This window comes from Plecotus auritus (genome assembly GCF_963455305.1).
Source record: "Plecotus auritus genome assembly, chromosome: 9".
NCBI classification, from domain to species: domain Eukaryota; kingdom Metazoa; phylum Chordata; class Mammalia; order Chiroptera; family Vespertilionidae; genus Plecotus; species Plecotus auritus.
The window spans coordinates 144,998,113-145,010,428 of record NC_137783.1 but is presented as its reverse complement, the minus strand read 5'-3'; positions in this window follow the sequence as shown (position 1 = coordinate 145,010,428).

Genomic DNA, 12,316 nt, shown 5'->3' with positions numbered 1-12,316 from the left:
ACCGGCTGGGGCTGGGCTTCTCTCCCAAAACTACGGCGATGAGATCTGCCCCAGTAACGGTGAGCGATCTGGTGAGCAGCTGCCACAACAGTAGCAATCAAAACGATTTTTATAGCTTTCCTTATCCAATCAGGAGAAACCCCTAACTGGGTTAGATCACTTGACCATCGAGAATTCTTAAATCCCTCCTAGACTCCACCTCCCTTGCCAAGAAAGTTTTCATGATTGGCAGAATCCTCTCTTATCACCTGGTCCTTCCCCTTCAACCAGTCCAAGCAAGCAAGCTCATATATTAAACATTTCCCCCCTCCCCTGAAACTGCTGCCAGCTATACCGCCCCTTTTCCTGTCAATGTCACCAGAAAGCTATCTTGAATTCCCTGTTTACTGGATGCAAATCTTTAAGGAATGTAACAGGCACTTTGCAGGGGAGGCACACAAAATTTCCACCCACCTCTGCAAATTTGGCTCTTGAAGGAGGTATTACATGGTGGTGGCTTTTACGTACACATATTCTAAAACCAGAGTGCTTCATTTAAATCTAGCTTTCCCCCCTTTATAAATTATAATCTACGTAATATGACTTCCATTTTTTTCATTTCATATGAAAATGAGGATGTAATAGTACCTACCTCACATGTTTGTTGGAAAGATGAGGTTAGCTAGCTAGTAATGTAAGTACACTATTTATAACTATCTAGGTCAGCAATTTTCAACCAGTGTGCTGCAAGAATTTTTAAAACATGCAATACCTGACTATTTAGCCTGGGGCACTGACCTCTTTCCCCTTAGATCGTCACATAAAAAAATGACAACAGCCAACACGACATAGACATCCAGTGTGAATGAATCAAAATGACACCTATTTTTTGTCAGATCGGCAAAAAATGTAATCTATTTTTTCGTGTGGCGTAGAATATTAGTAATTAGTTTATGTGTGCTGTGAAGTGAAAAGGTTGAAAATCGCTGGTCTATGATATAATACGTGATAACAATACTGTATTTCCTGCTTTTTAGTTGCCAATGTTCATAGCAAATGCTTATGTTATTAAGATAAGAACCTGTCACTGGTTCCCAGACTCCATCTGCCCTCCCCCTCTTTCTTAAAAACATATTTTGAAATATTTAAGACATAAAAAGAAGTATGTATACACACACACACACACACACACACACATCTGTGTGCTTGCCACCCAGCTCAAGAAATAAAACATTGTCAGTAGAATTGCCAGCCCCTAAGGATCCCCCACCCACTGCTTTATAAAACTAAATCACTTATGGGATGACAAAGAGAACATTCTATGAAATTGAGAGGTGGAGAAAAGGAAGAGCAAGGGAGTTAGACTCCCCTCCTCTGGTTAGTATGAACTCTGGAGCAAGTTATTTAACCCTCAGGGCTTCCGCTTCCTAAACCAGAAATGCAGGGATAATATTGACCTTCCAGGCTGTTGTCAGAATCAACTCATAAAAATGTATGGGAGGCACTTGTTGCGCGGCCACAGACATGCCTCGCAAAATTGAGGAGATCAAGGACTTCCCGCGCACAGCCAGGCGAAAGGACGCCAAGTCTGTCAAGACCAAGAAAAATAAGGATAATGTGAAGTTCAAAGTCCGATGCAGCTGATACCCTTATACCTTGGTCATCTCAGACAAAGAAGCTGAAGCAGTCCCTGCCCCCGGTTTGGCGGTGAAGGAGCTGAAATGAGCCTGACATGCTGATCTGTATTGAAATGTTAAAAATAAAAAATAAAAAGTATGGGATCACTAAAGTCAACCCACCTGCACTGGACTTACATGAGCGGAAACAAATGTCTGTTGTTTTAAGCCACTGAGATGTTGGGGTTGTCTTTTTTGCAGTATAACCCACCCTATCCTATGCACAGGACCTCCTGGAAGTCCTTTCTAATAGTTCAAACCCCTATTGGATCAGAAATCAGAAAACCAAAGAGTTATGCCTGGCTCTGCCTCGTACCTAAACTGGGACCTGGTCAGGGAATCTTCATCTGTAAAGGTGGAATAGAATCTACCCTGTCTTCTTTTCAGAGCTGTGATATGTTCAAATGAGATCGTACATGTGAAAATGCTTTTCACACTAGGGCGTGCTCTCCAGATGGAGGGAACTCAATGTTCTGATTAGTGGCGTTACTGGATATGTACAGCAGCCACAATGCCCAGGTTTTCTGAAATGCTGCTAATTTAAAATATTTTGCTTGGCTGTCCTTCTATAAGTACCTCAAAGTGTACAAAAGCATCACCACATTCCAGGATTGCTGGTTGTTTTTTTTTTTTACATTTTATTTGAGAAATGAAATAAGATACACCCTGCAGACTATTGCAGGTGAGGGTGGGCAGGTGACAAATTCTTGCCCCAAACATTTGGCAATAAGGCAGATGTTTAATTATAAATAAGAGTTAAATTATAAAATGAAAACACAACTCATTCGTTCTGAACACTTACTGAACAACCATGATGTGAGTGTGGCAGACAGCCCCGAAGATGTATTTATGCCCCGTGTGATCCCCTTCTACAGTGAAGAGGGTGAAAATGACAGAGTGTGACTTCCTAGGCCAGGCTGACCCCAGGGTTCCAAAGGAACCTCATCAGGAATTCTCAGCTGCTAAGGGAGGATTTCTTGGACAGCAAGGAGAGATTCAGGAAGAAATATTCTAAGTGACTGCATCTTAATTTTATTCAGAAAACAAACTGAAGACAAAACAGTTTTCTTTTCTTAAAAAAATATTTGTATTGATTTCAGAGAAGAAGGGAGAAGGCGAGAGCGATAGAAACATCAATGCCTCCTGCACACCACCTCTGGAGGACCCAGCCCGCAGCCCTCAACCAGCCCACAGCCCACAGCCCGCAACCGACCCTCAACCAGCCCGCAACCCGGGCATGTGACCTTGATCAGAATCAAACCTGGGACCCTTCAGTCTGCAGGCCGACACTCTCTTCACTGAGCTAAACTGGGTAGGGCAAGACAAACCAGTTTTCTATCTTTCCTTCCATCAGACTAACACACACTCTCTTTCTTTCTCTCTGTCTCTCTCATTCTTTCTTTCATCTGAACATCCATCCATTTGTTTATCCACTCATCTATAATATTATGTTTATTTCAGAGTTAAAATTCACAAATAAGATGATTTTCTTGATGCATGCTATTAGATTTTTGACTGAAGACTGATGGAAAGTGAATCTGATTGGTTGAATTGGTTTGTCAATGAGGACTGGCTTGGTTAATTAGATTATATAGTAGATTTCCCTCCATAAATTGAATGAGAATTGAACGATCTATCTGTGCAGCTCCACACTTCTGTCAAAAATATGTAAAGCATGTGTAAAATATACACCATGGTAGAGTTACATTCTTCGCAATTATTTGAACTTATAAACTATTTTTAGATGCCAACCTAAAAGTATGCACTGGAATATATCATCTTACAAGAGCACCTTAAAGTCAGAATCTTTCTCACACCAGACACAGGAAGAGCAGGAAAGTGACTATAATAACCCTCTGATCAAGTTACAGACCAGGAAAGACGCAGTTTCATCAGAAGAGGCATTAGCGATGACGGAGCCTAGAAAAAGGTCAGAGCGATCCAGCGTGGCATTTCCCACGTGCATTCTACAAGGAGGAGGACATGCCCTGCCTTGAAATGTCCCGTTTGTTGTCCAGGAGTTTTGGAGATGGCCTGATGCCTTGAACCTTTGAGTTGCGAAAGCAGTTACCTATTGAAGGAACGCACACGCGTTAACAGTGGCCAAATGAAGCCGAAGGAGCACGTCAAGGGATGTTACCCAAGAGAGGATTTCGGCCTTGGGACAGGTTTCAAGTACAGTAAGTTTCAAGGTAGCCTCCGCCATTTCTCCCTCCCTCTTCCCACCCCACTCCACCAAAATAAGGGAAAGATCTCAGAGAGCAGAGGAGGGAGGAGGGATGACCAGTGAAGTGTGTGTGTGGAGGGGGGAGGGGGACAGGGGCAGCAAAGAGGGAAGGTGAGTGAGGTGTATAGTCATGTAGGTGTGTGAGGCAAGGCTCCTGGGAGATTGCAGACAGTAATAACAGGCTTGGATGGTGTGCCCTGGGTTCAGGCTGAGAGCTGACCTACTAGGAAGCAGAAGCTTCGTTTTGGAACCCGCCTTGGAATCTGTGGAAGTTCCCAGTGTTGTCCTTGGCAATTGGGAAAGCCTGTCTACTAGCAAGGAGTAAAAGCACTTGGCCTTTGCTCTTCACCTTCTTCCCAAATCCCAATCAAGAACCCAATCATTTTTTCCTGCTCTTGGAGAAAGGAGGGGATCTTCTCCTTCTCCTTCTCCTTCTCCTTCTCTTTCTCCTTCTCCTTCTCCTTCTCCTTCTCCTTCTCCTTCTCCTTCTCCTTCTCCTTCTCCTTCTCCTTCTCCTTCTCCTTCTTCTTCCTCCTCCTCCTCCTCCTCCCCCTTTCTCCACCTCTTCTTCTTCTTTCCTCCTCCTCCTCCTCCTCCTCCTCCTCCTCCTCCTCCTTCTTCTTCTTCTTCTTCTTCTTCATTTGGAAAAATGGGGAGAGCAAAAATTGTCCACTGTATTGGGACCAGTTTTTTCCTAGTTTCACCACTGCTCATCAAGCAATGTTGAGATGATAAGTTGATCCAATTTACTGCTTTCCTTGAGGGAAAGAATGTACCAGCCATAGGATGCAGGTATCTGATCTATTTGTAAGTTACGTTTTTGATATAAGTGAATTGCTTTTGTCTGGTTTGGTATACTTGCTTGCTGTCCATTTTCTAAGGCACACCTGGTGGATAAAATCAGTTGTTGGACTGGCAGAGCTAAGGGTCAGATTAATTCACCCAGGTATATAATCCCTTATGACTTCTCTTGGTACATTCTCTTCTGGATACCTTAAAAACAATTACTATTAAAAAAACTTGAAATACAGCTGGAAGAAGACTAGTGTCCTTTAGTGTCATTGTTGAATGTGTCCACCTAATAATTATTTATATATGACTGAGAATTCGCCCATGTTTGACTTTGCTGTTTACTATTCGATTAGAGATCAGACACTGAGGTTACACATTAACTTAGATATTTTTGTCCAGTAAAAAGCCAAACCCCAGAGGTTAATGCATTAGAAGATATTAACTGGTTTCATATCTATTAAGCAGGGAAACTAATTTCAGCATTCCTTTGACTGACTATATAAAATCTCTGTTTTTCCAAGTTTCCTTTGAACTAGCTTTATCCTCTTGCGGATTCATTAATTAATGGATGGAATAAAATCTTTGGCATGTTTTCATTCTATATGGTAATTCTATATTTGTTTAGAGGTTGTGTTTAATTTTTTGAAAATTATTTGCCATTACAACATTCCTGCTTGAGTCTGCTTCTTTACAATTTTTGCCTATTGAATACATTGCTCACTCAGATTTTCCCATGTTTGACCTCTTGAATGGGAAATGTTGAATCTTTCCGGACATTGGAATCCTTATTTAAAACACACACACACACACACACACACACACACACACACACACAAAACAAAACAAAATAAAAAAAAACTTTAGCCCAGCCGGAGTGGCTCAGTGGTTGAGCGTCTACCTATGAACCATGAGGTCATGGATGAGATCACAGTTCCATTCCACATCAGCCTGGGTTGTGGGCTTGATCCCCAGTAGGGGGAGAGCAGGAGGCAGCCAATCAATAATTCTCTCTTATCATTAATGTTTCTATCTCTCTCTCCCTCTTCCTTCCTCTCTGAAATCAATAAAAAAAACCCAAAAACTTTTATCATGACATTGTAGCACAAAATCAAAAATGTAGGTTTAAACTTCTGGCTTATGCATATTCTGGAACAACTAGAGGCTGACGTTCAGGAAGGTTCTGAGTTCAAAAGCCTCGTGTGTGTGTGTGTGTGTGTGTGTGTGTGTGTGTGTGTGTTCCTGCTGGTTGCCGGTGTGGAGACTGTCACAGCAGCAGCAGGAGAATCTGAGGCAGGACGAGAGGAAGTGTCCTGACTGTGGCTTGAGCTGCGTGGTGAGAAGAACAGGAGACAGATTTCCAGTGCTCCTGATTCGAATTTACAATGTAATTTCCCCAAAAGGCAATTAAATGAATAATATTAGTTTCCTTGAATTGCCCGAAATGTAGTTGAAAGAATGTCTCTGATGCAACAGTATTACTTTCAGTAATTGTGTCTTTTCATTGCAATATGAATCAAAGTCTTTTGCAGGGCAGACTTGGAAACTAGTCTCAATGTCTAACACTGGTTTTTATAGAAGATATGTATTTTGTTTGGAACAACTAAATAAAAATGCTTTAGGGAGAATATACAATTCTTTTATAGATTGGAAACAGCCAACGATGAGACAGTGCGGTTCATTACAATGACAAATTAAGTAAATTAAAATCTGCTTCACTATAAGAGGGAATGGAAAGGGTGTGTGTGTGTGTGTGTATGTGTTAATGCTATTACACCTTTTAGAGTTTGTTTTTTTTTAAATCACATAGAGTAGGTCACATTCCAAGTTCCTCTGAAGCCTTTGCCCGAATTTGCATTTTTCCTATGGTGTTAATACATTGTTATTGTTAAGAACAAATTAACTTTCAGTTTCAGTATTTCATCCACCCAAAATATCATACTTTCATCCCAATTTCTGCCAGAACGGAACATATTTCTTTCTAGATTTTCTAAGTAGAACATTGCTTGAATTAATAACATGAAACTGACCACTTTCCTATAACAAAGTAAATTTCTGTTCTGAATCATAGTTTGTATTAGACCACTTTCCTGAAGGAGATTCTCTGGGGATACAACATATAGTAATGTTAAGTTAATAATGATCTTTGAAGATTTGACGCATGCACATTGGAAGATTTGTAAAACGGTTTTCTGAGGGTGGTGGTGGGGGTGTCTTCTTCTTACAGAATCTATTAAAAGTCATTTGCAGTTTTTGTTTTCTGTACCAGTGAACTAGAGATACAAAGGGTCAATGCCAGAAATCTATGAGCAAGAGATCATTTTAGCCATGATCAGAGGGGCATGATTTCTGATAAGAAATCCCTTCAAACTAAATTGGAAAGAGCCAAACATCATATTCCGGAGAGGAAATAAAGTATTAGAAATTGGAACACAATTGGAAACTGGAATGATTCATCAACCTTAGTTCCGTTGCTCTTAAAATAGTTTGTATTTCATTTCTTATATCAAGTATTTCCTATGTAATTGAAATGCCTCCAAGTAATGTTAAAGAATGTACAGTTTCCTATTTATATGACTATGTCAATGGTAAATGAACTCTTCCTCTAAAGTTTACTATTTTTGCTTTTATAATGTGTCAATGAACTTTTGTGCATGAATTGTTTCCCTCCATTTTAAATTATTACTTGAAGATGAATTCCTTCAGTGGAAATTGGTAGGTCAAAGGCTGTAGATATTTATGACTTGTGTTCAAAGGACTTCCCAGAAAGACTGTCATTTTTGTTTTCCATCTGTTTCTCGGCGTGTATTTTACTCATTCTAGGATTGAGCGTTATTTTAAACAAATAAACACACACCAATAATTTAAAAAAGTAATGAAAATTCACACACCACATAAAATAGTCACGTACAGAAGGCCGAAAAATAAAAGGTAAAAGTGCTCCCCTTATATTTTTGAAACCCAGTGCTACTTTCCTGAAGCAACCACTGTGAAGGAAAAAAAATAATATGACCAACTTAACATGTAAAACGCAGGCCTTGCTATTTATATAACTACATCGAGAGTGAAGGATGTGCTTTCCTGCGAGGGCTTGGGGACCAATCCTCACAACCCAGGCATTCATCAAGGTCACAACACAACAGCAGGAGGACAATCGGAGCCACCTCCAGGAACTGCCTTGTCTTTGCTGACATTCCAGTGGGGAAGCTAGACCTCAGGATGTTCCGTCAGGAGGTGAAGGTGGACTTCGGAGCCATAGGCTGGCAAACTTGAAAAAGGCTGTTTAAAGGTACTGCTCAGATGCTTTTGAAAAAGGGTGACCTGACAGTATTTAGCCAGCAAAGCATTTAAGATTTCTAAGAAGCTGACAGCATTTACCTAAGAGAGTGGAAAAGGAGCCCTTGTGCTTGTCTAGGGAAGTAAAGACATTAACCATTCCGATTACAGGACAAAGTTCATAACTATTGATTATGGAGGCTGTTTGCCTCCCCACCACTCCCTGAGTATCTTGCCCATTTGTTTATCTTCCAGAAATATTCCATGTTCTCCCTCCCTGCCTCCTTTCTTCCCTCATTCCCTACCCCCTCTAAATTTTTTGAGAAGTTTTTATTTTTTTTTAATTTCTGAATTACTCGAGAGTTAGGTGCAGATGTTGTTATACGTTTTCCTTAAATTCAGTATACTAAGAATAAGCGCAGTTATATGGTCTCTGAAATAACTGCAACACCATTATCACACTCAGAAACTTAACTTATACTATAAATATTTTATTAAATTTACCAGGGTGACATTGGTTAATAAGAGTATATAAATTTCCAGTGTACAATCCTATCCTATATAAAAAAGGCTAATATGCAAATTGACCAAAGGGCAGAATGACTGGTCGCTATGATGTGCACTGACCACCAGGGGGCAGATGCTTAATGCAGGAACTGCCCCCTGGTGGTCAGTGCACTCCCACAGAGGGAGCGCTGCTCAGCCAGAAGCCGGGCTGACGGCTGGCGAGTGCAGTGGCGGTGGAGGGAGTCTTTCCTGCCTCCAGGGCATCACTAAGGATGTCCAACTGCTGGCTTAGGCCCGTTCCCCATGGGGAGCAGGCCTAAGCTGTGAGTCGGATATCCCCTGAGGGGGCTCCTGGACTGCGAAAGGGTGCAGGCCGGGCCGAGGAACCCCCCCACCTCCAGTGCATGACTGTCGTGCACTGGGCCTCTAGTATTATTATAATACATCATCTGTATATTGCATTGTGTGATCATCTCCCAAAGTTTAGTCTCCTGTCACCATTTATTTGATCTCCTTTACACTTTACACTTTACTAACCCACCCCCTTCTCTTCTCCTCTGGTATTCACCATACTATTGTCTGTGTCAATAATTTTTGTTTGTTTGTTTGTTTTGTTCATCCATTCATTGTTTTCTGTCTTATGTCCCACATGTAAGTGAAATCATATGGTTCTTGTCCTTTTCCACATGACTTATTTTGTTCAGCATGATACTCTCACGATCCATCCATGTTGTCACAACTAACAGTATTTCATCCTTTCTTATGGCTGAGTGGGATTCCATTGTGTATATGCGCCACATCTTCTTTACCTAATCATCCCTTGAAGGACACTTGGGTTGTTTCCATGTCTTGGTTACTGTGAATAATGCTGCAATGAACGTAGGGGTTATATAATAAATATTTTCTAATATATATCCAAATTAAAATTCCTCCAGTGGTACCCCAAATAATCCGTTAGAGCTGTTAATTTGGTTAGGTTTTCTATCCAGGATTCCATTCAAGTTTGCAATTGCTTGCAATTAATAAAAATTAAATTTTAATTTTGAGATAATTGCAGATTCACATACAATTATAAGAAGGGTGGTGGGTTTGATTCTGGTCAAGGGAATGTATCTGGGTTGCATGTTCAATCTCTGTCCCTGGTTGGGTGGCAACCAATCAACGTGTCTCTCTCACATCGATGTTTTTTTTTTTCTCTCTCTCTCCCCTCGCCCTCCCATGTAAGTTCTAGTTTTGAGGGAAAAATCAGGTTAGAGTAATAAGCTGGGTTTAACATATACTAAGATTAATATGGTTAGTTTTATGGAAGTATAGCATCTTCATTTTCCATTACACACTGGCCTTCCCTTAGTCTCCTCTGAAACTTTACATTCCTCCTGGGTTTTAGCATGTAATTTAGCAGTTATGTCCTATCTTCTTCCATTCATTAATAGCAACAGCTTTAATATCATCTGCCCCATTAACCTGAAGCTGGCAAGCAGCAGGTTAAATGAGGTGATCCCTGTCTAGCACAATACGCATGCTTAAAAATGCGGGCGTGTTGGTTGATTGATTTAAAACCTCAATTGGATCCAAGGCATAGGGGTCTTCTCCACCCCTTATGTTTCCTAGGTTTAGATGGTGAATTCAGAGTCCCGAGGAGTGAAGGCGGGGGGACTGGGCCATCTCCCACCAAACGGGAGTATTTTGGAGCCCCAGTCTGCTTTCCGCATGAAGTGGTATGCTGGCCTGTTGTTTTCCTCTGGGACCCAGAGAAAGATGTGGACAAACAGCAGGTGAGGCCGGAAGAGCTGTAAACAAAAGGAGCTATTTTAAGAAAGTGCATCTGCGGGCTTGGTCGTCTCAATCCCGCCACCCACTGGGCATGTTCCGGAATTGACTTTCTGCAGTCAGCCAATCAGCGACAGGTGTGGAGTGATTGGCAGTGCACACAAGTGGCAGCATTTTATTTATTTATTTATTTATTTATTTATTTATTTATTTATTTATATTTTATTGATTTTTCACAGAGAGGAAGGGAGAAGGACAGAGAGCCAGAAACATTGATGAGAGAGAAACATCGATCAGCTGCCTCCTGCACACCTCCCACTGGGGATGTGCCCGCAACCAAGGTACATGCCCTTGATCGGAATTGAACCTGGGACCCTTCAGTCCCCAGGCCAACGCTCTATCCACTGAGCCAAACTGGCGCGGGCTAGTGGCAGCATTTTAGAATTGGAGAGTTTCTTAGACATCACACGCTGACGTTTTACGAAGTCTCATTGTGGTACATGAGATATTTTTGTTAGCACACAAGAGGATTTTAGATGGGGACATATTAACATTGGGTGCACATTAACACTGAGTGGCTTTTCCAAATCTTATCAATCCTTTTGATTCAGGGAAAGGGAGAGTATCTGTTTGGGGCTGGTCGACTTTTATGCTCACTAACCTTCCTTCTTATTACAGAGCGTTTTCCCTTTTATCTTGTATCTTTGCCATTACCACAAGATAATAAAAAATCCCTTTTTTAAGCAAATAAACTTAAGTAAGCAAGGCGACTTCCTTTAAAGACAAATATTAAACAAGTAATAACACAGGTGATATTTGAATAAAACACAAATAATGCAGACGATACAGAGTGAAATGATGGAGATACTGGCATCTTATCCCCTCCCCCTTTTGCTTCTACAAATAAAGAAACTGACCCCCCTTTGTAATGTTTCACTGAGAGGCTGACTTGGAGTAGTCGGGCCAATTGACTAGTGGCCTCTGTTATGGCCAATAGATGTTCAAGAAGGAGAGGCTGCCCCAGAAGTGGTCAGAGTTTGGCATCTGCGTGGACCTTTCCCATGGCAAGGCCTGATACACACACAGGTCTCTGACCAGCCACCCTCCCACTGGTCACCAGAAGGCAAAGAGGAGGACAGTGCACAGAGAAAGAACATGACATCCATGGAAGTGTGGTCTCTGAGGCATTAAGAGGCTTGGGAAACAATGAGACAGTAGTGCAGACAATCCTCATCTAGCTCTCGCCTAGTTTCCTTTATGACATTGATATGACTCATTTGCCACAATCAGTGAACCGGTAGGCCTCCTGTGGCAATTTTTTAAAGGTAGATACAATAGGCTAAATAAATAATGGCCCTCAGAGATACCAGGTTTTAATCCCTGCAAGCTCTAAATGCTATCTTCCTCACAAAGATTTTGCACATGCGATTACAGTAAGGCTTTTGAGATGGGCTGATTATCCAAATGGGTCCTAAATGGGACCACCAGTGTCGGTATAGGGGGGAAGCAGAGGCATGTTTGACACAGTGAGCAGAGAAGGCAGTGTGACCACTGAGGCGGAGGTGGGAGTAAAGCAGCCACTCCAACAGAAGGCAGGGATGCAGCTCGGGGGCAGGAAGCAGAAGGAGCTAATTCTGCCACAGACCCTTCCAATTCCAAAGGTACTAGAGGCAGCTGGGCGTTTCTCTCCAGGAGTTCCCCTTCCTGAAGGCAGCCGGTGTACCTAGATTCTTGTGTGTCTTTCCAGAAACAATAGATGCATATATAAGCTAAACAGGTATTTACATAGATATTTTCCTCACCTTTTACCTATGTGTTAGCCTGAACATTGTTCTGTACCTCACTTTCCTCCTGCTTTTTTTTTTTTTTTTTTTTTTTTTACTAAAAGTAACACTTGAAGATTATTCCATGTAAATGCGTAGTATCCTTGTTACAGCCCTTGTAAGAAGAGAGAGACCCTAGAAGGTCACATACATAAAAAACAAAATAAATGGATGAACAAAACAGATCCGCAGACATAGAACCATGACCAGGCTGATGAATTACAGAGGGAAGGTGGGGGTGGGTGTGTGGGGGGCGGGGGGAGGGGAGA